Source organism: Canis lupus, chromosome 26, assembly GCF_048164855.1.
Source record: "Canis lupus baileyi chromosome 26, mCanLup2.hap1, whole genome shotgun sequence".
Taxonomy (NCBI): Eukaryota; Metazoa; Chordata; class Mammalia; order Carnivora; family Canidae; genus Canis; species Canis lupus.
Window position 1 is genome coordinate 41,368,861 of NC_132863.1, and position 27,109 is coordinate 41,395,969.

The 27,109-nt window shown below is 42.1% G+C and overlaps 1 protein-coding gene across 1 annotated transcript in view; it reads left to right on the plus strand.

Moving 5' to 3' along the window:
• TSHZ2 (teashirt zinc finger homeobox 2) overlaps positions 1-27,109 on the plus strand; it is a 443,579-nt gene that overhangs the window by 407,625 nt on the left and 8,845 nt on the right. The gene's annotated exons all lie outside the window — the stretch shown is intronic.

Genomic DNA, 27,109 nt, shown 5'->3' on the forward strand with positions numbered 1-27,109 from the left:
GAGGGAAGAAGGTGACAGGTGGCTGCTCTAGACCGAGTGTTCGGGGCAAACTTCTCTGGGTGGAGAATGGGGCGGGGGGAGAAAATGAGCCAATTCTGGAAAGGTCTGAGAGGATGTTGTCCTAACCCAGGTGTCAGCAGAACTTGTGCCCTCCTTCCTGTCTCCTCCTGATCCCCCTCCTCCCCCTTCTCCTCCTCCTCTTCCTCCCCTCCCCTTCTCCCATCTTCCTTTTTCTTTCTTTCTTTCTTTCTTTCTTTCTTTCTTTCTTTCTTTCTTTCTTTCTTTCTTTCTTTCTTTCTCTTTCTTTCTTTCTTTCTTTCTTTCTTTCTTTCTTTCTCTTTCTTTCTTTCCTTCTTGGCACCTCTAACCCTTTAAAATGTGAACACGTTTTCAGCTCAAGGGCTATACAAAAGCAAGCTACAAGCTGAATGTGGCCCACTCAAACCATGTTCTAGAGGAAGACGTTGCGCAAGTGCAAAGGCCCTGAGGCAGATATGGATTTAACGTATTAGAGGAGCAGAAAGAAGGCCTGGAGTAGGTGGGGCTTAGTTGGAAGGGAGGAAGAGAAGCTAAGGCTCGAGGCATGGGCAGGAGTTTAGATTTTATGTTTAATCTATAACGGAAAGTCATTAGAAGACTTTAGGCTGGGAATGAACGCATGAGCTTAACCGTGTGTGTGTGTGTGTGTGTGTGTGTGTGTGTGTGAAGGAGATGGTGATGTTCCCACACTCAGCACAGCGAATCTCCCTGCAGCTGCCACTACCCTCCCTCCGTGGCAGTTTCAGAAGGCAAAACAGCCCCGCGTGGAGAGAATGCTGTGTCTGTTACTTTCGACTTCTTCGTGACTGCACTTTCTCCCTCCTCTTCCCACGTTCATTTTTCTTTTTCCTTTAAATAGGCCACTCGAAGCCGCACTGTCTAATTTTTCATAGGTGACCGACTGCTGAGTGGGGGTTTAGGTAGACAGAGGGAAGGCGCTGATAAGCCGGAGCGCGGATTCTATTAGGGAAATGCACTGGTAATTAATGAATCCTGCCAGTAATTGGGAAGGTGTGAGTCCCCGTAATATCGTAATGATAGTCATCCGTCTGCGCGCCCCCATCACTCGGAGCCATCCCTCACGGCTCTCTGATCTCCCACTCTTAGCCATGCAAATCTCCTGACAGGACGCTGTGTCTCTGTCTCCCTAATTGGGCAGTATAGAGTTGTTTATGGATATTGTCGGCATTTAGGCCTCGGTTGGAGGTTGTTCAAAAATCGTTAGCAAAGTTGCCTTAACAGCGTTGTCAAATATGTATTCCCCTGTTTCGATATCTGTTTTTAAGCTGGCAGAGAGCTTGGCGATGAAATTAAGCTGTGCATTGTGTGGACCAGAGCTCCGTGTGTGATGGTTATTAAACCATTTTGGAAGTAAAACCCAATTTACAGTAATTTCTCATCCCGCTTCAGAGAAAAGTTCAGTTGTGTGCGCAGGGGCGGGAGGCCTTTCCCATAGCCCGTCCTGGGTTGTTGGAGAGAGCACTGAGTGGGCCAACCCATCCCCAGACACAACCACTTGCAAACATTGCGGTTTGCACCAAGAAGGGGTCCTCGGTATCCATCACTGTTTAATTCCAAATGGGCACCTTTACCGGAAGCGTTTGCCACATTTTCTTGCCAATGTGTTTTCCTGCACGCAAGCGGCCACCCTTTCGTCTCCCCCAACCAAACGTAGTGATGAATTATTTGAAGCACCATGAATTTTTTTAAAGCCGTTATAAATCTGGTAAGTGAGCTTAATGTTTCTGTCATGATGTTTAAGAGGGATCTTTTAAATATTTAGAAAACATGGGAAGTACCATTTTAATATATAATCAACACACTTTAAGACCATTCAAATATGAAATAGCACAGTTCAGACTGCGTCTTTAACAATCCCAAAGAGCAGAGAAATTTAAGAAACGCCGGTCTTCATTTTTTTTCCTCCACGGACGAGCACAGATTTGGAGGTCTTCCAGGTGGAAGTGGATTTAGAACAGGATTATCCCTCTCACTAGCGCTGGGTGGCCTTGATTGAATTGTGCAGCCTCTCTGAGCTTCCGGTTTCTCATCTGTCTCCCCGGCCCTCGGACGTCGTTCCAAGGCTGAAAACAAGTCAAAGGGTGTGAATGTACACACTACATGGAGAGGGCTCTGTGATCGATCTAGTAGCTCTGTCACTTAATGGCTGGGAGAACTTGGACAAGTCCCTTAACCCCTTCCGAGCCATACTTGTCGCATCTGTAAAATGGGCCAGATAATGCAAAGTCCATAGGGTCGGTCTGAGGAGCGGAGATAATGATTTGAAAGTACTTGATGATTTGATGAGCTTGAGAAGTAGCAGTTCCTCCAGCAGTGGTGGCTCATGCCCACTGAAGCTTGTGGAGGGCACACAGGGGCCCTCAGGGAACGTGCTGGAGTGAACGGAGGAACCATAAGGCATCATCCATTTAAGAGATGGTGAGCACTGTTTTGCCTGCCTTTGCAGTCTGCAAACTTGACCTTCACATTGGCTTTCCTAGCCATTTGGGAAAGAAACACCAGCGATGTGAGGACCGAGGGAAGGACTAGAGCGAGGAAAAGTATCCCCAGGAACCTTTAGTCTAGAGTGGAAATAAGGCAACCAACACCCTAGGTTGCCTGGGACGGAGGGCTTTCCCAGTACAGGACAGCCCCAGACAAACCAGTAGGTCACCCTATGTTTAGACAGAATTCCTCTTCCAAGTGTCAAGCCCACGGCTCTGCAGGCCATGGCTTACGACAGCCCCAGGCCCCCAGAAAACCTTCCTTCCTATTTCTAACTCCGAAGTAGTTGTGTTTCTCTATAGAACAATCTGGAATGTTCCAGACAGTCTCAAGAAACAGAAATGGTTGCTAGGCAATGTCTTCCCTCCACAGAGGGCTCAGGAACTTGACTCTTCCAGAAAGTTCTACAGGTACCAGTGACAGAGCTGCTGATGGCCGTCCCTACTGGCAGCTGCGGCTCTGTTTAGTGCATGGTATGGTGGGAGCAAGCAGGATCAGGGCAGGGTGAGTCCCTTGCTGTCAGCCTTGCAGTGTTCTACCGGGAATCACCAGGAAGCAGTTGAGAGAGGTTGACATGACTGCAAGGCCACTCTGGGGAAGTCGATTTGGCAGGAGTTAATCAGGGAGCCCTGTCAGCATTTCAGGGACGGCTTGTGGTTTCCCGTCCATCCACAATGAACACTGGCAGCCTCCCTAAGTACCCAGAACCACTGAAACTTTCCTCTGTGGCCACCCCAGCCGAGGAAGCATCTGGGCGACTCTGAAGGGTCCACAAGCCCTATAACCTTCGGTGCTTCTATCGCAAACCTCCCCGGGTGGTCTGGCTCAACAGCCAGGACTCGCTCACCAAAGTCTTTGTTCATCCCAATAGCAAACCAGCTGGATCATCTTGCAATTAAAGGTTTTATTTTGCATCTTGGCCCTCAGCCCAACTGCTGGCTCTTTCCTTTTTCTCATCCCCATCCATCCCTTGCTCCCTTGGATCAGAATGAAGAGCTGCAACGAATGTGTCTGCCAGTAGGGCCTCTGTTGTGAGCACCAAGGCTGCCATGGTTCAGTAAGCCAGTCTCGGGCTGGAATAACACACATGCCGGGGCCGCTAACCTCAAATATGAATATGCTGGCATTTCACATCATAAAGAATAAAGGAGGAAAAAAGAGAGGGAGCAGCTCGCAGGGAAATGGACTTCTCTGAATGCAGCAGCTACCAACTCTCGATGCAAACTGCTGTGTGGAATAATTGTCAAATGCTTGCATAAACACATAAATAAGATAAATTTATTTTCATTATTCATATTTGGTGCTCTTTCCTTCCACTTATTTATGCTTTAAACAACAGTTACAGTAAATATAACGATAAAAAAGTGCCTACAGTGGCCAGGAAGATGATCAAGAAGCCCTGATATACAGCAATTCATGTTTCTTCTTGACAATCACTAACGAATCTTAACTGGAGCCATGTTACGTTCCCATGTGAGTGATAAGCAATGATTTATTATGAAGTGTCATGAAATCGGAATGCCATACAGTGAGACATGAGCTAGTGGAAAATGTTTTCCCTGTTTCCCAACCTCATTACTCAAAGATGCAGTGTCCCTTTACCAAGCCTAATTTAACTGACTTTTTTGAGTACTCTACTCATTGGCGATGGAAATTGGCCAAGGAGAGGATGTCCAGTGAAGTCCAATGCCTCATGCCACAGCTCTAGTGTAGCTGGTGCCAGGGCTGGCCAGCAACCCGGGAACTGTGCGAATTGGCCAGCATTCAAAACTATGATCCCAGGAATCATCTCAACTCCCAGCCAGAGCAGCAAGGATACTAATGCACTGTGGGGAAATGAAACCCACAACAAGAGAAGAAACCCAAAGGGCAACTTTGATGATTTTGGACCTTGTATGATCCCCATGTCATGCCATCCTACTTGGAACTCCTGTCTTGATCAATTAAAACTTGCCCAATGGTAAATGAGCCAGCTGAGCCTACAGAAAGAGCCCAGCCTTTAGAACCAGCTCTTCCACGTACCTCCAAAACTGGGTGGTAGATGGCACCAATGGCCCCAGTCTTTACCCTTCCTATCCATGCTCTTCACCCATGTCACTTTGTAATACCCCCTCATCCTGAATCTAGGCTCAGCTGCAAGGCTTGCTTCTGCCGATCAGATGTTAGCAGATATGATGCCAACAATGGTTTGAAAAGATTCCGCGATGATTGCACTTGCTTACTCTGTACCTATGCCAGTGCTTTCACAACAGCCCACACTAGCCTCCTAGAGGATGAGAGAGATGTGGAGCAGAGCCAGGTCACTCTGGTTGTCCCAGCCTTGGTACAAGGGAGTCCAAGGTCAGCTCTTCCACTCTTTCTCTACTACCCCCCGCCCCTCTACTACCCTTCTTCCTCTGGGCCCCTTTTTTTCTTGGATGTGTTGAATCCTAAAAGGAGGGATGGGAGGGAAGGAGGACAACCCCTCATATTAATGAAGCATCTTTTGTCAGCCAGGGCCCCCTGTGGGGCTGGCATCTAGGGTCTGACTCTCTAGTAGGGTTCCGTGCAAGTCCCAAATCCTGATGTAGGAGATGTGCTCCATTCCAGATGACTTCTGATTCCCCTAAACACTTCCCCTGCCCTCTCGTGGTTCACTCTCCATGTTCTTGCCACTAAATGCCTCTTTTCCGTCTAGGGCTGGGTACCAGCAAGCAGCAAGAGAGCTCTTGACTTACTGACAATTTCCACATCTTTTTTTCTTACCAAAAGTGTGAGAGTGTAAGGAGTTGCCTGTCCCTCTTTTGCTCTGCCTCCTATCTCCAATGTCTTTTGCTCCTTCTCAATAGTCATGAGTGTAGACCAGAGAGTCTGCTGCATAAACGTTGCCCAACAAGAAATTAGGTGCTCCTCTCCCCTCCTCACCAGAACCTACTCCTTCAAGTGCTTCCTGTAGAGTCACTCACCTGGCTTCTGTGGTCCCCTCGACAGCTTTTCAATGAATCCCTCTAGTCTTTTCCTAGATGGGTTAGTGGCAGGTAAGAAAAATGGTGATCAATGACCTGTTCTACCATTTAATAAATCTCGTGAAAATAGCAATTTCTCTACTCCCCCTTTCTATTTTTCTTTACTTTTTATTTTGAAATTATTTTAGACTTAAAGTAGCAAAAATAGTAGAGAGAAGCTTAACCCGGCCTCCTGTGATGTTAACATCTTACCTAACCGCAATGCAATTACCAAAACCAGGAAAAGAACATTGGCTCAATAATATTCACTAAACTATAGACCTTACTTGACTATTACCCTAATTTCCTTTTGCGGCTCCTAAATTTTGCTAATCTAGGCTCTCACATTGGATTTAGTTGTTGTGTCTCCTTCTCCTCCCATCTGTGAAAAATCCCTCAATCTTCCCTTGTCCTTTCTGACATTAACACTGACCACAACCGATCAGTTGTTTTGTAGAACGTGTCCCAGTTTGGGTTTGCCTATTATCTCGTCATGATTAGATTGAAGTTATGTGCTCTGGGCAAGAACACCAAAAAAAAGGAACGATGTGCTTTTCTTGGTGCATCATATCAGAGATTCCACGATGTTGATATGTCATTACTGGTGATGTTAATTTCATTATGTGGTTAAGGTGGCATGTGGCAGCTTCCTTGAAAATATAAAGTGTGCAGCTCCAATAATCTTAATTTTGTGGCATTAGCCAAAGTGTCACAAAACAAAGAAATTCCATTCAATTTCCTATTACCCTGTGTGATTTGGGACATATAATTTAATGTTTCTCTGGACCACATTTTCCTCACCTGGAAAAGGAAAACCAAGACAATCACCTCGCAAGATTGCTAGAAAGATTAGTGACTGTATAAGCACTGTCTTTGGCAGGTGGCCGAGTAGACCCTCAAAAGAGGATCCTTCTAAAAACTTCTTGAGCAATCTGCACACCCTTACAAAACACAGCGCGTGTAATCATCATCTGTATATAGAGAGGACAACTGGAACCGACTTTATCACAATAGTCTCTTCTATAGATATCTGATGACTCATCACCTCCCCAAATACTTTGCTGTTGTCTGTCCCAGATCACCCCAGACTGCCTTTTTGATGTTAATTGGTAGCCAGTCTGAACCACTGGGTCATGCTGGAAGGCAGGATCGCATGGGAGTTAGACATCTGGTCCCCAGAATCAGAGAGCTCTTGGTTCACATCCTGGCTGGGATCTTTTGGGCAAGTTGCTAAGATTCTCTCAGCCTCAGTGTCCTCCCTCCTCCCCATACACAGGGTTGTTGTAAGGGTTAAATAAGAAGTAATAGCTCTCAGCATGGTGTCTAGCACCTAGTAAGGATGCAATAATTATATAATTGTCTGTAACTACCATTTACTCATTCAACAAATGTTCATGAGGCACCCACCATGTGTCACACACTGCTGAAGTGTTCAGTAATAGCCCTGAAGAAGGTAGACAATGTCCCTGGCCTAACTGAGTTTATGTCACAATGACAAAAAAAAAGGAAAGAAAGAAAGAAAGAAAGAAAGAAAGAAAGAAAGAAAGAAAGAAAGAAAGAAAGAAAGAAAGAAAGAAAAGAAGAAAAGAAAAGAAAAGAAAAGAAAAGAAAAGAAAAGAAAAGAAAAGAAAAGAAAAGAAAAGAAAAAAGAAATACATGAAATACATAGACAAAAAAAAGGCGGGGAATAAGTAGCATCATATCACATCTCTTAAGCGCTGTGTTGGGTAAATGAACTTACCAACACTTCCCCAAACAAGCCTCCATCCTTACACCTGGCTGTTCCCTCGATGTGAAGGATTGCCTGCCCCATCTTCCTGTGTTAAAGTCCTCTCCTCTTCTTCCAGGCCTATCTCAGCTTCCCCCCATTTCTTCTTTTGTTCTCTGATTCATTAATTATATGTGATTACTGCCTCATGGCACCCATCTCTCCCCTCCACCCCTACATTAAGAGTGTCCCAGGGTCTTTTCTGTGATGCTATTACTTCTGTGCATGTTCATCACACCACTTATAAGCCTCCAGAGCAGCCTTAACTTCCCTTTGGCAACACTGATCTGTTTTTTGTTACATGGTTTGTGTTCAACCTTCTTTACCAGATTATAAATTTGTTCCCTGTGAGCAGAGACCCCCATCTGCCTAATATACTTGCTGAGACCCTTTTATTGAAGTCAGGGCCTGACACGAGTAAATGTTCAAGTGCTTGCTGATGAAACAAATACATCAACAAGTAGCCATATCTTAACCCTCTTCCTAAATTGTGGCTACGCCTGACTCATTTAACATTTGTTGAAAGGAACTGAGACATAGCAATACTGGATATATTTGCTCCACCAATTATTTTGCTTGTGCTTTTGACCTCCTCATTTTACTATCCTTAAAATACATCCCTTTCTCCTTAAAGAGTTTTTTTGTTACATTGCAAGAGATATGTGAAGGTAAGAAAAAGAATACATGTAAGGCATTTTGGTTGCCTTGACGATGGAGGCTTCAAAAATCACAGGGATTGCTTTTGTTGCCAATATATAGTCTCTGATTTTTCTTGAACTTATACAAAAACCGTTTGTCCTTATTCTATTATCTCTGATGATTTAGCAAGGGATTATTACTAATTTTACTGGAAAGGAAACTCTGAAGACCACATTTTTCCCTCTAGTACTCATGTAGGCTGCCAGGAAAAGAAAACAAAAAGTGCCAAGTTGTGGCTTTGAGAGTTTATCCTCTCCCTACAATGTCCTTCTCTTCTTCCCACCCTTAACACCACTCTTCAGGCTCAGAAGCCAAAAGAAAAATAAATAAATAAATAAAAGAAGAAAGAAAAGAAAAAAAAAAAGACCATAAATCTCACTTTCCCAGCCTGAAGTGCACATCTTGGGAAACAGATTGGAAAATCTTTCTGGAAAAAGTTGACTGAAATTTGAAACCCATACGTCATATTGTTTATGTCATTCATGAAAAACATTATAAAACTCTTCTAGATAAAGGACAGTCTCAAGTTTTTGCACTGCACACACAGAGTGTGAAAGTTGTGATGATTCCTCTTTAGTGACAGAATGTAATCTTCTTATTTCCTGGTTCATAACCATCTAGATCTAAAAGTCAACCAACTAAAACATTCAAATGTGCCATAGGGAATAAAGCATTCATGTTTTTATAAACCATACATCCCAAACTTGTTTTGGAAAGCAGATCTTATTAGATATTCAATATGCTGGGCCAAAGAATAATTATTTTACTGAAAATGTCTGTGCTAACCTCAATGACTTAGAGTGCTTAGGGATATCTTGCCTCTGCGCCCCAACCACGCTGGCTTTCTTTCAGTTCCTTGAACAAGTCAAATTCATTACTGTCTAAGGGCCAACTATTTTGGGTCTTCTCTAAGAATTCTCTTTCTTTCTTTCCTTCTTTCTTTCTTTCTTTCTTTCTTTCTTTCTTTCTTTCTTTCCCTTTTTCTTTCTTTCTTTCTTTCTTTCTTTCTTTCTTTCTTTCTTTCTTTCTTTCTAAGATTTTATTTATTTGGGGCACCTGAGTGGCTCAGTGGTTAAGCGTCTGCCTTCGGCTCAGAGCATGATCCCAGGATCCAGGATCAAGTCCCACATCAGGCTCCTTGCAAGGAGCCCGCTTCTCCCTCTGCCTATGTCTCTGCCTCTTTCTCCGTGTGTCTTTCATGAATAAATAAAATAAATCTTTAAAAAAAAAGATTTTATTTATTTATTTGAGAAAGAGACGGAGAGCATGAAAGAGAGATCATAAGCAGAAGGGAGAGGGAGAAGGAGAGGGAGCAGCAGACTTCCCACTGAGCAGAGAGCCCAACGCAGGGCTTGGTCCCAGGACATTGGGAACATGACCTGAGCCAAAGACATATGCTTAACTGACTGAGCCACCCAGGTGCCCCAAGAATTCTTTCTTTAATCCTTTATCTGGATGGTTTTGTTTCAACTAATTCTTCAGATCCTAACATAAAAGACCCTCCTCATAGAAGCCTATTGTGACATCCTCTCTCTTCTCCAAGATATACCCAAGCACACATGCAGACTAGATTAGAACCCCCTATATTTTCTCATGAATCCACATGATTTTCTGCATAATGTTTGCCTCTGTTGTAATTTCTTAATTATTTGTGTTTGCCCCAAAATATTTTCCTCCCTAGACCATAAAAGTAGGGATCGTTTCACTCTTGATCATCACTTAGTATATAGTAAGCACACCGTAGAGACATAATAATTAATTGAGTGAATTAATTGAGTTAATGAATGGGTTTGCTAGTAGGGTCTGGAAAAACCTAGCTGAGGAAAGTCTAAGAAGCAGGTCAAACCTGAAGATGGATAGACTTAGGATTACTCAAGAGAGCACAGTCTGAAAATAAAGACCCAAATCATAGTCAAGACCATGACCTAGAGTGCCTTGTCCAGTGTGAGGAACAAAAGGAAGTCAATGAATAAAAGCCTCAGATGAGTAATGAATGGGACAGGAGTGGCTTCAGATGCAGTTCATGCAATGGGTCAAGGTAAGTGGTTTAAACCTTAAACTGTGAAGAGTTTGAGGGACTTTGAGCCCTTTTTTTATATGACCCAGAGGCCAAACCTACATTTGAAAGAGGAGAGGGACAGCCCTGGTGGCGCAGCGGTTTAGCGCCGCCTGCAGCCCAGGGCGTGATCCTGGAGACCCTGGATCCAGTCCCACATAGGCTCTCTGGATGGAGCCTGCTTCTCCCTCTGCCTGTGTCTCTGCCTCTCATTCTCTCTCTGTGTCTCTATGAATAAATAAATAAAAATAAATAAAAATAAATAAAAATGAAAGAGAAGGAGAACCTTTCATCAAACTATCTTAGCTATGTGAACTTAAGCCGATCATCTCTGAGACTCAATATCTTCGCCATGATATGGGGGCATCAACACCTACTTCTACAACAGGATGGTGTGTGTGTATAAAAGAATATTATATATGGAAAATTTTATGTCAGAGTTCTTTCAGATTCTTCTACTCAGTGATTCCAAGAAGCTCCTATCCAAAAATGAGCTCTGCCTCTTTTTGGGTTTTCTCAAGATATATGTTACTGTTAGCTGTGTCTGCTTTATGAACCCTCTAGAGACTAGAAGCTTATTGAAGGGAAGAGACTTGTCTTACTCAACACATGTCTGCGGGTAGATTCCTGGTAGCACACAGGTTGGGTCAAGAGACAGAAATGCTGACCCTCTTCAGGGGTCCCATGCATAAATGAAGACCACAGGATTAGCAATCAGCTCCAAGGCTGGATGTGATCCTTCCACAAGTAACCATTCTTTGGAAACTATCTGACATCACATAGGAAACACTTGATAAATATGGAATGAATGGATGAATGAATGAATGAACTTGCCTTTGGTTATGCATAGCAATAAAAAAAAAAAGAAATTTAACTTTGTCTTCTAGACTTTGAATGCCTCTGCCAGCAACTAAATCTCTTCCAGGGAGGGCAGATGGCGGCCTGTACAATGAACAATTTAATCTTTAGAAAATGGAACAACTTTGCCAACAAACTCCATTTTTCTCCACGAACACATTGTCAATAACATGTGCTCTCAAATATGTGGTGAAATTGATGACTGGGCCCTGATTTATGGAAACAACAACAAATTAAATGATTACCTTTCTCTTTCCTAGCTTGGGGTCCTTCTGACCAGCCATGAATTTTTCCCCCCGTGTTCTAATAATAGAGGAGGTCTAATCAAAATTCCTGGCTGTCTGACTGTGTATGTGGAGTAGAAGAAAGAAAGAAGAGTGTCCAGGGTATCTTAATTTAAAACCACAGGGGGAAAGTCACTTATGTGATAATGAAGATTTACTTAGCAAGCCGCTGGTGCCCCCTCCTCATATAAAAGCAGATATTGAGGGAGTCTTTCATACAAACACTTTCGTGGCCATTTATTTAGATCCTTGTAAGAAATTTCCTTGGTTTTGGATGAAATTGAGGCTTTGCATTTGCATAAAAATAGACCAGGGTTGGGGAGGGGTATTTAGAGAAATAAAAGTCTCCAGATAGTAGCCATATTGAGTATTTAAGACTGTTCCTAAATCACTCCTGGTTCAGAAAAAGTCCCCATCCAGCATAGTGGTTCTGAACTTGTATTTGGATTAAGAACTTTCTTGAGAATCTGATGAGAACTACAGATCCTCTCTCCAGACAAGATGAATAAACAAATGAGTATTTACAAATGCATACACACATATACACCAAAAAGCAAAATTTCACTTATAATGTCATCTCTTGTCTTTGCCATAAACTTGAAGAACTTGAGTAACAATTGCTGCTCAAAATTCTAGACATCACCAACCTTCCCATAATGCTCGTCTTAGGTTAAGAATCACTTCACTGAAGGAGTCTTTGTTTTCCTTAGGCTATGAGAATTTTTCATTGTTTCAGGCTGTGAACTTCTTTGTCCATCTGGGGAATCCCAAGGAGCCCTTCTTAAAACTAATACTTTTAAAGACATAAAAAAAAATACTTAAGAGTTTTTTAAGAATCATGGAAGTACAGTTACCAAATACTAAAGAAGCCAATGTGTCACAGTGTAATAAATGAATTTATGTACATTAAACAGCAGGACCAGCACTAAGGCTAATGATCACTATGATTTCAAAGTAAAGATAAGTGTATATGACGCTGCAAGATATCTTCAACAACTGTAATGTGACATAAAAGTACCTGTAATGTTTTGGTGAAAATATTAGTGGTGAAAATCTTTTTTTTTTTTTAAGATTATTTATTTATTCATGAGAAACACAGAGAGAGAGAGGCAGAGACACAGGCAGAGGGAGAAGCAGGCTCCATGCAGGGAGCCTGACATAGGACTCGATCCCAGGTCTCCTGAATCACACCCTGGGCTGAAGGCGGTGCTAACCCACTGAGCCACCCGGGCTGCCCTTGGTGGTGAAAATCTTGATAAGGCTACTACTACTGTGATTTGGTGTCTACATACAGATGTGAAGGAAATGCTGGATTTCAGTTAGAGGTTTGTGAAATGAAAGATGTAACTTTCTTTCCCATCCAAGTTTCATTGGATCCCTTGAATTCGATGCATAGCTGTCAGGTGAAGGTTTGCTTCATAGCATGGAAATGACTTCATGCATGTTTCACCATCTTATTTTCCCATTGCTGCTTACCGAAACACTGCCTAATTAACAGGGCATTGATGTGACTATGGCATACCTTTAATTGGCTTGGCTCTGAAGCGATGACTCTAACTACCATGCCTATGGCATAGAGGCAGCTAAGAGCAGAAGAAAGTTCTGTTGAAGACCTGTTTAACTAGAACATAAACTACAAGAAGGCAAGGACCAAATCATCACATTCCAAGTAGAACACCCAGCACCTAGCCCAGAGTCAAGCATGGGAAAATCTCTCAGTAGATATTAATGCAATTAAGGAGTATATTTTAGCAACCTGCCATGTGGCCCTTCCTGGAGTGTTTAATCCAAGAAGCCAGCATTTCATGGATGTCCCTGTCTATAGATCTTTGAAGAAAAGTGACCCACTATTAAGTAGAGGGAAGTCACATCCACAGGTATTCAAAAAGAGTTATTTCCAAAAAGAACAAATGATGGGAAACTTACCCTGTATAGGACAGATAGTAAATATTCTAGACTTCGCGAACTAATACAATCTGTCACAACTGCTCAGCTCTGCCCTTGTAGCATGAAGGAGGCCATAAATAATATGTAAACAAATGTGTGTGTCTGTGTGCCAATAAAACTTTATCAATGGACTCTAAAATTGGAATTTCATATCATTTTGATGTGTCATGAAATATTATCCTTCTTTTGATGTATTTCAAAGTCCTTTAAAAATGTAAAAATCATTGTTAGCTCGTAGACCATATAAAGACAGGCCGCAGATGGGACTTGACCCAAGGGCCATAGAGTCGGGGATGCAGCTCTGATTTTACTCTTGGTTGCTAGTGGGTTGGTTTTGCTAGCCTGGGCCGTCTCCACCAGTGTGGGCTTTGTTATGTCCCCTGTTCCACCTTTGGGGATTTGTATCTGCAGATGCTCCACCTGGGCATGTACTCCTCCAGTGTCCCACCCCTCACACCATGGGTGGCCCTACTCAAATATCACCTTCTAGAGAGGCTTCTCTGGTCCCTTCTCAGAGTGGTCATGCTGCCCTTCACACCAACAGCCCCTCATTTTTCCAGCCCCCTTCCTCATTGTTCACAGTGTAATAAATGAATTTAACCAACCAGAGGATTTCCTTTCCCAAAACCAAGGTTGGTTTTAAGTGTAATCCTACTTAAAATTAAATTCTGAGAGAGAGCTGTGGTGTCATATTGGTCATCAAATTGCTTTATGATTTTGTGGAAATGTGCTAGGCCTCAATTTACTTTCTTTCTTAAATGGACTTAATGACACTTGCCCTTCCCACCTCACACCACAGGCGGGAAGGGTAAGGAAGAGAATAAATTTGAATACACTTTCCAGAATGTGAAGAATGGGCTGCCTCCAGGCCAGTGTGATCAGCAGCAAGCTTTAGACACTTGTTCTTCCTTCTCTGGCTATATTAGTCAGCTCAGGCTCCCATAGCAAGGTACCACAGATTGGGAGCTCTAACAACAGAAATTTATTTCCCCAGAGTTCTGGTGACTGGACGTGCAAGATCAAGGTGTCTGCAGGGCTGGTTTTCTCTTTGGCTTCTTTCCTTGGCTTGCTGTTGGTTGCCTCCTTGCTGTCTCTTCACATTGTCTTTCCTCTCTACCCACGAATCCCCAGTGTCTCTCATGTGTCCTAATCTCCTCTTCTTATAAGGACACCAGTCATATTGGATTAGGACCCTCTCTAATGGCTTCATCTTAATATAATCACCTCCTTAAGGGCTTTTTCCACAAATCTAGTCACATCCTGAGGTACCAGAAGTTAGTTCATCAACATATGAATCTTGAGGGGACACAATTCAGTCCATAACACTGGCTTCCATGTTGGTTGTCAATAAAGCATATGTCATTATTGCTTTAACTTCAATGGTTGCTTCTCATGACCACCATCCAGCCCCTGCCCCTGCCCCTGCCCCTGCTCCTGCCCCCAGCCTCAGAGGGAACAGTTCGTAGCAATGGGAACCTCCATACAAGCTTTCCATTAACGTTCTACACAAAAGATGAGAGGTCTACCCTATCTCCTCATTTATAACTATGCTTCACAGGACCAAAAGTTTCCTAGCAAATTTTATAAGCGAGATATTTAAAATCAATATTATTGCTTCTCAACAGTTGAATTGGGGGTAGAGGAAATAGTTTAATTCCTTCGAGGAAGAGCACCTTGTTCAGTGTTTTTTTCAGTGCACAAACAGGATCACAGGGCAGAGTCTGAGGAAGCCGCCAGGAGTGTGGTTAGCGATGATGGTATAACTGGGGGCAGGGGAGGGGTAGGTAGAGGAATGTCCAAATCCAGAATCCACCTCTTACTAACCATGGTGACCAATGCTTCATGAGCCAGTTGACCCTTTGTAGAACGATACTGCTGATAATACCCACCTTGGTTTGGCAGGGCAGGGATAGGGTTCTCTTTCCCCCACCAGCCTCACATCATGCCCAGCAGCAGGTGAATCTTCATTATCTGATAACAGCAGGTGTTTTTACTGCCGGGCAAGTGAACCCCAGGTTCTTGAAGGTCTCCTGTGAATTCTCTGTGTGTCTGGAAATTTACTTGGTCACTCTTATTTGAGAAGTAACTAGACCATATTGTCAGGAACTTGTAAATGAGGGCCTCTATCTTTATAAACAGTTGCACATTGTGGGGGGTTTTTTATATTTGTAGGTGTTGTGAAGGAATTTACATAAAAATGCAGGTTTTGGGGTGGGGAGGGGAAGAGCAAAAGAAAGAGAGATAGAAGCAAAGAACGCTGTAGTAGAGAATTGCACAAGTCATATATTCTACTGATTCCCTGCAAGAAGGGCAATTGATTAAATGGCAGTAATCAATCAATCAATCAATCAATCATACATTAGAGCAGTAGTTCTCAATCTTGGCAGCATATTAGAATCCCCTGGGGAGCTTTTAAAAATCCCAATGCCCAAGCCATGCCCTGGACCAATTAAGGCAGAACCTCTGAGAGTGAGCCTAGGTATGAGTGTTTTAAAGCTCCCCGGTGACTCCCATGTGGAGCAGGGCCAACGAGGAGAATGTGCTCAGAGGCACAAGGCACAGATCATTCCATGCCACTTACTAGCTCTGAATATAGCTCTGAATATACTAGCTCTACTTAACACCTCTGAGCTTGTTTCCTCATCCATCTTGAAGATTAGACATATTTGGTTAAACACATGGGCTCTACGTCATGAACATGCTTGGTTGATAAATAACAGGTATTTCTTGTTACTATTCTCATCATCCAATGGATGTGAACTCTAGGCCTCCAGGTCACCATCTGCAAAATGGTGAGGACAGGGAGGATCCCTGAGGTCATTCGCTTCCATTTTCATGACTCTACAAGGGTAGAGCCATGGGCAAAGTAGGAAGAAAAACTCATGTTTCTTCACTGAATGACAATGATGGGCCAGGCACTGGGCTGACATGGCACTGGGCGCTTCGGAGATGTGTTGAACAAAACAGTCACCATCCCCACCCTCCTGAAGGCTAGTGGAAGAGCCAAGCATTAAACCAATACTCACTTTATTAATAGCAAATTGGAGATAGGAGAGAAAAAAATCTGGATTTTCTTTTTCTGGGGTAAGAGAATTTGCTTATTCTGGAATAAGCAAAGGTCTTTCTGACAACATGAAACTTAAGCCAGTGAGTAAGTGATCGAGTGTGGAGCAGGAATCATCCAGGCAGGGTCATGGAGGGGCATTTTAGATAAGGCATACAGCAGGTTCACAGATTGTGAAGTGGGAAGGAGATTGACATTTCTGTGGAGATTTTGTTTAAAATATAAATAAATGAATTTTTTACTCTTTTTTTTTTTAGAGCATCTCAAGGGACTCAGGCATTCCATAACATACTTTGGAAAAACATTGGTAGAGTTAGATGAGTCTGGGTGAGAGATCCATACAAATCTTGATTTCACTCCAGCTTCACGAGGAAATAGCTGTGTGGGTGGAGGGAACAACTTAACCTCCTGATCCTCTGGTTCTTCATTTGTAATAGGAAATAACTTAGAGTTTCCAAATCCTTTGTGAGGATTTGTAACTACTGGTAGCCATCGAGTTGGTAAAGGGTACTAGTTATTATCATGAACAGCATGATACTTTGGGTGACAGAGAGACCTGGGTTCACACCCTGTTGTATCATTCTGCAGGATCTTGGCCCTATCACTTAAAGCTCTGGCTCTCTGTTCCCTGACTTCTGAAAAGGGGTTCATAAGAGCTACATTTGGAGATTATTATAGAGATTAAATAAAACAACAGCAGTCAATCTTCAAAGAGCAGGTACCCAATGAATGAAACTATCACTAAAAAGAAGGAAAACTTCTTGGAAACTGGGAGGGTTTACCTGAATTATCTAAACATGGGTTCCTACCCATTAATCCCCTTTTCCAATGTAGGCAACACTACAAACAGTGCTGCCATGGGCTTAGATACATAATCACAAAGGTAAAATAATAATAATAATAATAATAATAATAATAATAATAATAATCTGCCCTGTTTATTTGTCATGCTTGGAGGGCATGCCGTTCTTCCTAAACACCAACAACTCACATTTAGGCAGCAGTAATGTCCCCTAGCTGTGTCCACGCAGTGAATCTCGTTCGGTTGTAAGTTAGTTGTAATAAATAACATTTGGCTCTGCACTCCACTTAGAGAAGATGGGTTCCATTGTGAATCATGTCGTTGGCGGTTTGGACTTTAAGCTGTCCGAGTTGTTTATGGTGGTGTTTGCCAGCATCTAGACCCCTTTCAAACAATTTAAGTGCCCTTTTGGAGTATATGAATGTGGCTCAATAAAAATGGGTACAGGGAAATTGCTTTCTTTCTCTCTTCTATGGCCGTGCACCAAAATCAACCATCGATGAGAATCGTCAAAGATGAAATACATAATTGCCAAACATGAAATTATAATTAACATTGAAACCACCAAGGACATTTTCCCTTTCCATTGTCAGGATGTTGTCCTGATCTTCACCATCCTTCTAATTCCTTTCTCAAAAGGACAACAATAGCTGAACAGTTTTTCAGTCCTTATTTTTCATTATATGGCATTACTAAGCAATATGCCTTTAAAAGATTCTAGTTAGTTCCTCTGACAGCGATAAATATTGGTTCGAGAACAAGCTTTGAAGCCAGACAGACCAAAGTCCAAATGCCAGCTCTACTACTTGCTACCCATCTGAATTTGGTTAAGAAATTTTGTCATCAATGAATAGGGACAATGTGATCTACTATCAGGTATTACTGTAAATGCAGAGCTTGTAATGAGCACTTAATAAAATGGTAATATGACTGTTTTCTACTTTCTTCTTCTTAATAACCACATCAAATGTTTTAAAATGCTATTTTATCCTTTTTTTATAAAAGGGGAAAACTTTTCTGAGTTTCGCATCTGAATTGACAACTGATTTCTTTTTAACATTTAATGCATGAACTGAAGAGTCTCTCTTCTACTTAGTTTTTCAAGTTTTCAGAAGGAAAGAATAATTCACTTTCCAAGACCAAATGATTACTTATTTCTAACACATAAGCAGAATTTTATGTGTGTATTTTCTTAATTTATTCTACATCTTATTGCACAGGACTTTTAAGGTGCTGTATTGTATGCAAGGAAATAAAATCATAAAAGAAAAGAAAATAACTTTTTAAAACATACATTTTATTGTGTACCCAGCACCACTGCACGCAAGGTACTATTATTAGCCTGATTTTGCAGATGTGGAATTTAGGTTCATAAAAGCTAAGTCATCTCCCCCAAGATCCCACAGCTAGTAGATGACAGAGCCAAGCTATTAACAAATGTGCCAAAAGAAAATAAAGAATATGAAAATGAAGAAAAAGAATATGAAAAGAAGTTGTTGGGTATATACTGGAGTCCCAAGAGGCTACATAGTCGATAAAGTTGGGCCACCAAATGCACGCTGAGCTTCCCAGTAGTGAAAGCAAACATGGAAACCTGATCCACCCCGAGATCCATCTTTTCCATAAAGAAAATGTATACCGGAATTTAAGATGAAGCAAAACTTTTCCTGATAACTGAATGTCTGGCAGAAATTCCATGCACAACTTTTGCAATGGAGTGAGTACAATCAAGATAGTAGGAGATTCCCAAATAAAACCAAACACTTATTTTTTTTAAGATTTTATATATTTATTCATGAGAGACACAGAGAGAGAGAGAGAGAGAGGCAGAGACACAGACAGAGGGAGAAGCAGGCCCCATGGAGGGAGCCTGATGCAGGACTGGATCCTGGGACTCCAGGATCACACCCTGAGCCAAAGGGAGATGCTCAACCACTGAGCCACCCAGGCGTCCCAAAACCAAACACTTAAAACTGAAACCATTCCTTTCTACAAAAATATGTTTTTCTTAACACTCGGCTCTATCTCTTTTTGATAATTATCCAATCCAAACTTTGTCAAAGCATCATACTGAGGAGAGATTTGTATTAAAACGCTAGTTGGCGGGAGGGAGAATTCTTCTATCTACCTTATCATTTTTATTTAGATTGATGTACCTTTGGTTATAATTAGGGATAACTGTACAGCGGTTAAGACTCCCTAATCCCATTATTAGTTGTCAAGAGATTTTCACAAGGCAGCCCCCCATGCCTTTTCGTTCATTTCTGTGTCTCAACTACTTGGGCAGTCTGAAGTTGAAGAGTGTGCTTTAAGGAACAGATTTTCTTCTGCCATTGAAATCATCTAAGCTGACACACAGGGAAGGACACAAATGACACCTAGTGACAGCATCTGCGCCACTCTCAGGAGGCCCCACGTCTTCCTGCCTGACATTTTTGTTGTTGTTGTTGTTATTCTCCAAGATGTCACCCTGTGTCTGCCAGTTTCATTCCACAGCCATTTCACACATAGCGGTGAAGAGATTTGAAACCATTTCAAGGGTTTCCCATCAAGTAGGCCAAAATGGAAATTATTTTAACAATTATTTTCCCATCAAGTAGGCCAAAATGGAAATTATTTTAACAATTATTTCCAATTTGCCCACTCTCTTAGACACTCGAATTTGGTGGTGTAGGGCGGAGGTAAGCTTAGAAAGTATTCACTGAGGCATTGATAAAGAAAGAAAAACATAGAAAAACTTGCCTTTAGCTTTAGAGCTGTGGGCAGTCGGCTGTCTGGTTTGTGTCATGGAGCATATATTATACATTTGAGGCATATGGTTCATTTATCGCAAGTTGTGTTTTAAAAGAGGAAGTTCAAAAGTTGAGATTTTCCAGTGTGTCGATTATGACCAGCTTGTCATCTGTATTCAGATGTTCCAAGGAGAAGACTATCAAGATCGATAATAATTTTGCATCTTTTTCTTCAATGGTCTAATCAAACAGCCCTTTGACAAAGAATCTGTGTACTCATTGGCACACATCCCACATCAGGAATAATTCTTTTGTGGTTAAGAGTAAGGGAAAAAAAAAAAGAGTAAGGGCTCTAAAATCCAGAAAAGAAAGAAAAAAATAAATAAAATAAAATAAAATAAAATCCAGAAAAGATATATTCCGATTGAATATTGGAATATCCATTTCCATTTATTGTCATGTCACCTTGGATAAGTCACTTCAGTAACCTAAACATCAGCTTCTTCCTCCATCATATTGGATACACCCCCTGTATTGTTGGGACGATTAATGGAAAAAATGTCAAGGGGTGAGGCCTAAAATTAATAGTCATTACCTGGATGTTACTGTTCTATTTTAATTTTTCTATTGACTCAACCTCTGAGATTTATTAAAGAAAGATAAAGTCCCTCTCACCCACCCAGAAGCCCAGCCACTTTATTCTGTCTGGCTTATTTTGTGGCCTCCCTTTTTGAGAGCAATTTGTCTCAGTGTCTGCTTTCAGTGGTGGGAAAAGTATGTGGAAGAAAGAAATCAAGAAAAGGCAAAAACACATCAGATAATATTTGAAAATATTATCCACCTACTTACATGGAGCTGTGTCTGGCATATGAAAAGCATTCAATACATTTAAGCAATTACTTTATTCGTTCTAAAAATTGAAATTGGTCCACCAAAGTTTAAGGGTTTCTGCATACAGAGATTTCTCTTAGGAAAAATTAGGTGAAGCACTAATGATGAAATTCAGCAATGTAGGTGAGCCAATTTGGATTTTCAAATTGTAAAATCAATTTGAAAAAATATTAACTGCAGGTTTCTCCCAGGATTACACGGTTAGGAATCACACGTCTCCATAACCACTTTGCTTTCTTATCACAGTCTTTTTTTTAATAATACATTTTATGTATTTTCAGCATTTATATTGCACTGTTTTTTTCATTTTTAACCAGTTTTTAGAAGCCCAGTATTAGGAGCCAGATATCCTGATTTCATCACTAATCACTATGGGAGCAAATTATTTAAACCCCCTTGACCTCAATCTTTTTATCTTTGGGGCTACTAATATTTATCCAATATATTTCAGAAAAGTATACACATACACACATATTATACATTGTGTATAAGAGTAGAGATATAGATATAGATATAGATAACATTTGAAAAGATGTAAATTGTTTCAACATGGCAAAATAAATTATTCTTTGAAGTTGAAAGTACCGAGCAGATGGCAAAGCTTGTTCATGTCCATTTATGTCTCTAAGGACTAACTGTCCTAATCTCTTTTCTCTTCGCATGTTGTACGTTGTCTCTTTCATAGAATTAGAGAAGTAGGATTCCAGGCAAATCTATTATTTGCTTTTATATTATCTTAAAGTATTTTAAAATACTTTAAAATTCTTTTTTCATGTTGTCTTTAGGGCTTCATTCACTCAGCATATATTTATCAAGTACATACCACGTATCAGATGTTGGCTTATCTGCTTGTTATGATCAAAAAGCACAGTCAGGGCACCTTGGGTGGCTCAGTGGTTGGGCCTCTCTGACTCTTGGTTTCAGCTCAGATCTTGATCAAGCCCTGTGTCTGGCTCCACACTTAGTGGGGAGTCTGCTTGAGATCTCCCTCTCCTTCTGCCCTCTCCACTGTGCCCTCTCTCTCTCTCTTTCAAATAAATAAATAAATCTTAAAAAAAAAAATAAGCACACTACCCCCACCTTCCTGGCGTTTACAGTATAGGGGGCAGACACTAAATTAAAAATTAAGCCTATGACTAATTTTATAAACTGCAGTAAGTCCCATAAGAACAACATATAAGGTGCAAGATTATATCAAAAGAACTTGGTCAAGCCCCGAGGGTGAGAAAAGGCTTCTCTGAGGAAGTGACATTCCAGTTAAGACTTCAAGAATGAGAAGGTGCTTGCCAAACGAATAGAAGGAAGAACATCATAGACAGAGGGAACAGCACCTACAAAGCCCCCAAGCATGTTAAGGATGCTGTCGGAAGGTCCCTGTCCTTGGGACAGATCAGCAAGGGGCCTAGAGACCCAAGTAAGGTCAGAGAGGTGGCAAGGCCAGATCAAGCCAAAAGTTTGAGTAATACAGGGTTTTTCCTGAGTGCGGTGGAGGTCACCGAAGGACTCTAAGCTGGGAGGAATTAGGGAGTGACTGCTGCAATCTAATTAAAGTTTTCATAAGCTCACTTTGTTTGCCATATGGAAGATGATGAGCAGGATGCAGAGCAGAGTAACGCAGTCCTGGGGGAGGGTACTACCATCATCTGGGGAGGATACGCTCAGGCTTGAACTGGGGTGTTGGGGAAGGCATGGAAGTAGATTCTGGCGAGAGCTTTTATGATGAGGTGTCAAGGATGACCCAACTTTCTGGCCGGAACACTTGAGTGGCCCGAGGTTCCATTTCCTATGAACAGAAACACTGGAGGAGAAATGGGCTGGGGAGCGGGGGAATTCAAGCTCCCTGCTTTAGAAACAGTTGCCTCGGATGGACTTGTGGGACACTCACGTAGAGGCATCAAGAAGGCGGTTGGATGTACGGATCTGGAACACGCAGTCCTCGGCACACAGGTGATAGCTGACATCACACTCCAGATGCGTCTGCCTACACGGGGCCCGTGGAGGGCAGGGGTCCTCAGCCTTTGCAGACCCAGCCTGGACATTTCCCAACAAACATTTTCTGATTTCCCCTTTACGATCCAGAAATGAATTCAGAGATCACATGACCAGCTTACATACATCATTTCCAAAAGAAAGCATCTGGTGCGATGAGTGTACAGTGAGAAACCAAAGGAAAACGTTTGGGCACAAAAGTCCACTCGAACAGGACTCCTCAAACATGAACAGCATCCCCTCACATCCTGTGAAATGCAGATTCTGAGTCAACAGGACTGGGGACAGGCCCCCTGCACTGGTGATCCCAATGCTACCGTTCTGTGGGCCGCACTCAGGTACGAGGTCCTCAAAGGATGACAAGGAGGTCCACTGTGTGCTCATATATGTAGACTCACTGTGAACATGTCAATGACAAGTGCAGGTCAGTTCCGGGGCCCTTGAGTGGGCATCTCAAATACCATGAGTGGCGATGCCACAGGTGACTTGATTTTTTTTTAAATGGCCAGGAACTCCCGTGAAAATTCCAAAGAAAACAAGCTAGTTCTTCTGTGTTTGCAAGAGGATTTTATTTCTGGACAATGCAATGTATATGAAACTGTGCGCCAAATACTTCGTGTTTATATGTAAAATGGAATTTGGTTCTAGGCTGAAATAATTATAAAAATATTCTCCATTATGTCAGCGGTTCTGAACTGCTGTGATAGATCATTTTGCTCCCCGGCCCAGGGACATTTGACAACATCCAGGGATATTTTTGGCTGTCACAACTCAAGGGTAAGGGGGCTGCTAGTGAAATCTAGTGGGTGGAGGCCAGAGATGCTGCTACAAGTCCTGCAGTGCCCAGGACAGTCTCCCACAACAAAGAATTATCCAGCCCAAAATATCAATAGAATAGTGCCAAGGTTGAGAAACCCCAACCTACAGAGAGATTTTCAAAAATGGTGTAGGATGAGAGACAATACCACCTTGTAAGAAGCAGTCCCAATGTTGCAAGGTGCCTAAGAGTCCCGGTACCTAAACCATTCAACATTGATGGTGCGCCCATCCTTGTAGCAACCACAGGACTCCCCCCGGGAATAGCAACACATCTCTGAGAACAGGAAAAGTAGAAAAAGAAGAAGGCAGGCCTGAGCAAGGGCCAGGAGAGGAAGGGCCAGCCAAAATGATGTGCCAGAGGGATTAAAAATTCTAGGATTGCCGGGGGTGCCTGGGTGGTTCAGCTGGTTAAGGTCTGACTCTTGATTTCGGCTCAGGTCATGATCTCAGGGTCCTGAGACCAGGCCCTCATAGGGATCCTTGCTGGGCATAGAACCTGCTTAACATTCTCTCTCTCTCTCTCTCTTTCTCTCTCTCTCTCTCTCCCCCTCTCTCTCTCCACGCCCCCTCCCCTGGCCCACTCTCTCTCTTTTTCTTAAAAAAAAAAAAATTCTAGCGTGGCCAAATTAAAGTAGATATAATTCTACACATCTATTGGTGGCTATGTAATTAATACAAAGATAATTACATCTCTTCACCTGCCTCTCCCTCACAAACTCTCCTTAATGAACATTGCCAATGACTTTTTAGATATGCAATTAAAATTTTTTATTTATTTCTGTTTTATTTTTATAGTAGTAGCTTAACATACTATGGAAAGAAAAAAAAAATCCACGCAGCAGCAAAGCATGGCCTCCACAACCAGTAGAGACACAACCAAGAGTAGTTTACACACCTCATTCTGAACAGTGAGAAATTAAACCACTACTTCTCATTCCCTTCATTTTCTAGCTTTAATTTTCTGCAGGGTCCCATCTTTAGACCTACAGAAAACTAAGGTGCTGCTGCTTCTTCTAAGATAAGAAGTAGTAAGGAAAGTTATATCGTATCAAAGTGGCCCAAGATTCAGTTCTCCTCTGTACACATTCTGTTTTAGTACAGGAACCCTGACCTTCTGGAAGAATCCACCATTTCCACCCATCAGGGTGGAATATGAGATCTGTCAGGTGTTTGTTTGTTTGTTTGTTTTAAGATTTTATTTATTCATGAGAGACACAGAGAGAGAGGTGGAGACACAGACAAGGGGAGAAGCAGTCTCCCTGCGAGGAGCCCGATGCGGGACTTGATCCCAGGACTCTGGGATCATGACAGGAGCCAAAGGCAGACACTCAACCACTGAGCCACCCAGGTGTCCCAAGATCTGTCAGGTTTCAATAGAAGGCACTTGTATCTAGAATTTAACTCAGTAACTATAACTAACTGTACAGATACTCTTGGAGAAATGCCTCTGAATTATTAATAATGTTAGTGTTCAACACTTTACGATATTACCAAACCATCACAGACCATAAAAGAAGCAGTGGTGTAAGAGCCCAGACAACCTTGCACCCAACTACCCTTTCTCCCACTTACCAGCCAAGTGACTGCAGGCCAAATGGCTTTACCTCCCTAAATGTCCATTTCCTAGGCTGGAAGTGTAGACACTACTCCCTCCTGTACGGCAGCATCATGAGGTTGACACAAGTAGAGTAAACTCGAGAAATGTCAAGCTATCACTACAACAGGCTCCTTTCATGCCGAGACCCCAAAAAGCCAAAGACCTGTGCAAAGAATCACAGAAAGTCAATAATGAGGTCAGGACTGCGATCTTAGGAGCTGAGCACCTTCATTATTTTTACACAAGAGTCTGCCATGAAGATATTTTCCAGAGAAACAATACCTAAGGATATTTGTGAGTGTTTTATGGGAAAGAAAAGGGTCATCAAATAAATCTGGGAATCACTGGGTTAAATAAAGACCCATTGTGTTGGGTTGGGTTGGGTTGGGTTTTGGTGGCAGGACTTCTTAGAGCCTTTATTATGCTAATGTTATTGTGAATTTCCAAGTAGGGGACTGTAGTATAATACAATTACTTTTTTTCATTCTCCTCCCTCCTTTCCCCAGAGCAAACTTTGCCCTAAGAGAAACCCAGGCAGAGGAGTCTGGGTGTTGAACAAATCCAGAGAAATGACAAATGAAACCAAGTTCTCTAAAACCAGTATCACGTTAATATGGTCAGGGAGGAGAGAAGGGGGGCCTCAAAAAGAGCATGTGTCAACCCTCCAGCCAGGACCTCACAGTGCAAGACACTTTCACCCTTTAAGAAAATCCACTGGGGGGCACCTGGGTGGCTCAGTGGTTGAGCATCTGCCTTCAGCTCAGGTCATGATTCTGGGGTCCTGGGATCGAGTCCTGCATCAGGCTCCACACAGGGTGCCTGCTTCTCCCTCTTCCTGTGTCTCTGCCCCCCCCATCTCTGTGTCTCTCATGAATAAATAAATAAAATCTTTTAAAAAGAGAAGAAGAAAGAAAATCCTCTGCTCTCTTCTTCTTTCTCCCTCTCTCCCTCCTCCTACCTTCTGTGTATACCGTTACAATTTCTGCCCTCTTTCTTTCTCTTTCTCTGACCCAGAGTGACCACTCTCCTCCAAGTTTCCAGACCTGCTAGGGGGTTCCAACCGAGTTAGAGGGAAGACTACTTTGTCTCTGAAATGCAAACCTAACTAATGTCAAAGAGAAATGACTCCTCCCACTGAGGATGACCATCTGTAATCTAGAAGGGCAGTGTGGGGAAGGGATGCCTGAAGTGAGCATGGAAGCTTCTAAATGGGAAAACGTAAATTTAAAGCCATCTTTGGAAAAATAAATAAATAAATAAATAAAGCCATCTTCTTTTTATTAGCCATGTGACCTTGGATAAGTCATGAAACTCTTTGAGACTCTTCTTTTTAAGATAAGATTGTGTCAAGTGTCAGTGGTAGTATGTGTAAAGTGCCTGGCATCTGGTAGGTATATAACAACTGCCTCTAGTGTTAGCATCATGCTACTTCTTACCAAGGAATCACTTATAACGTCTGTTGTGGTTATTTTGTGCATACTTTCTTCACACGCATCAACTGTCAACAGTTTTCAACTTGTCCTTATTCTTCTACTAGAAACTTAGAAGTTTTCCTTTTCCAAAAGACTAATGACATGTAAGTCCAAGGTGTTGTTTTCTCACAAAAACAGGCAATACCACTAAACAATAAGACATGAACAAGGAATGCCACCCAGGTTGGGCTAATGGAAACTATACGCATTCTTACCATAACCTAGATAGCACATATCTGAAAAAAAATTCTCCCAATTAATCTCATACAAGCATACGTTTAAGTAGCAAAGCATACTTTTAAGTAGCACTTCCTCAACCACAAAAACGTTCCTATCTTTTGACTCAGGAATTCCACATCTGGCAACTTAAGTCTATGAATCTATCCCAACAAAACTGCAAGGCTTTAAACACAAAGTTGTTTATCACGGTGTTACCTATAGTTGAATAAAATTGGAAGCAAATGAAATGTCCAACATCATGAGAGCATTTTAGTAAATTCTGATAATGTAGGTGATAGAACTTGTATAACTATTTACAGTGAGGCTTCCAAGTGGGGGGACACACCAAAAAGGAACGCTGCACAATGGGCACTTATAACCCGG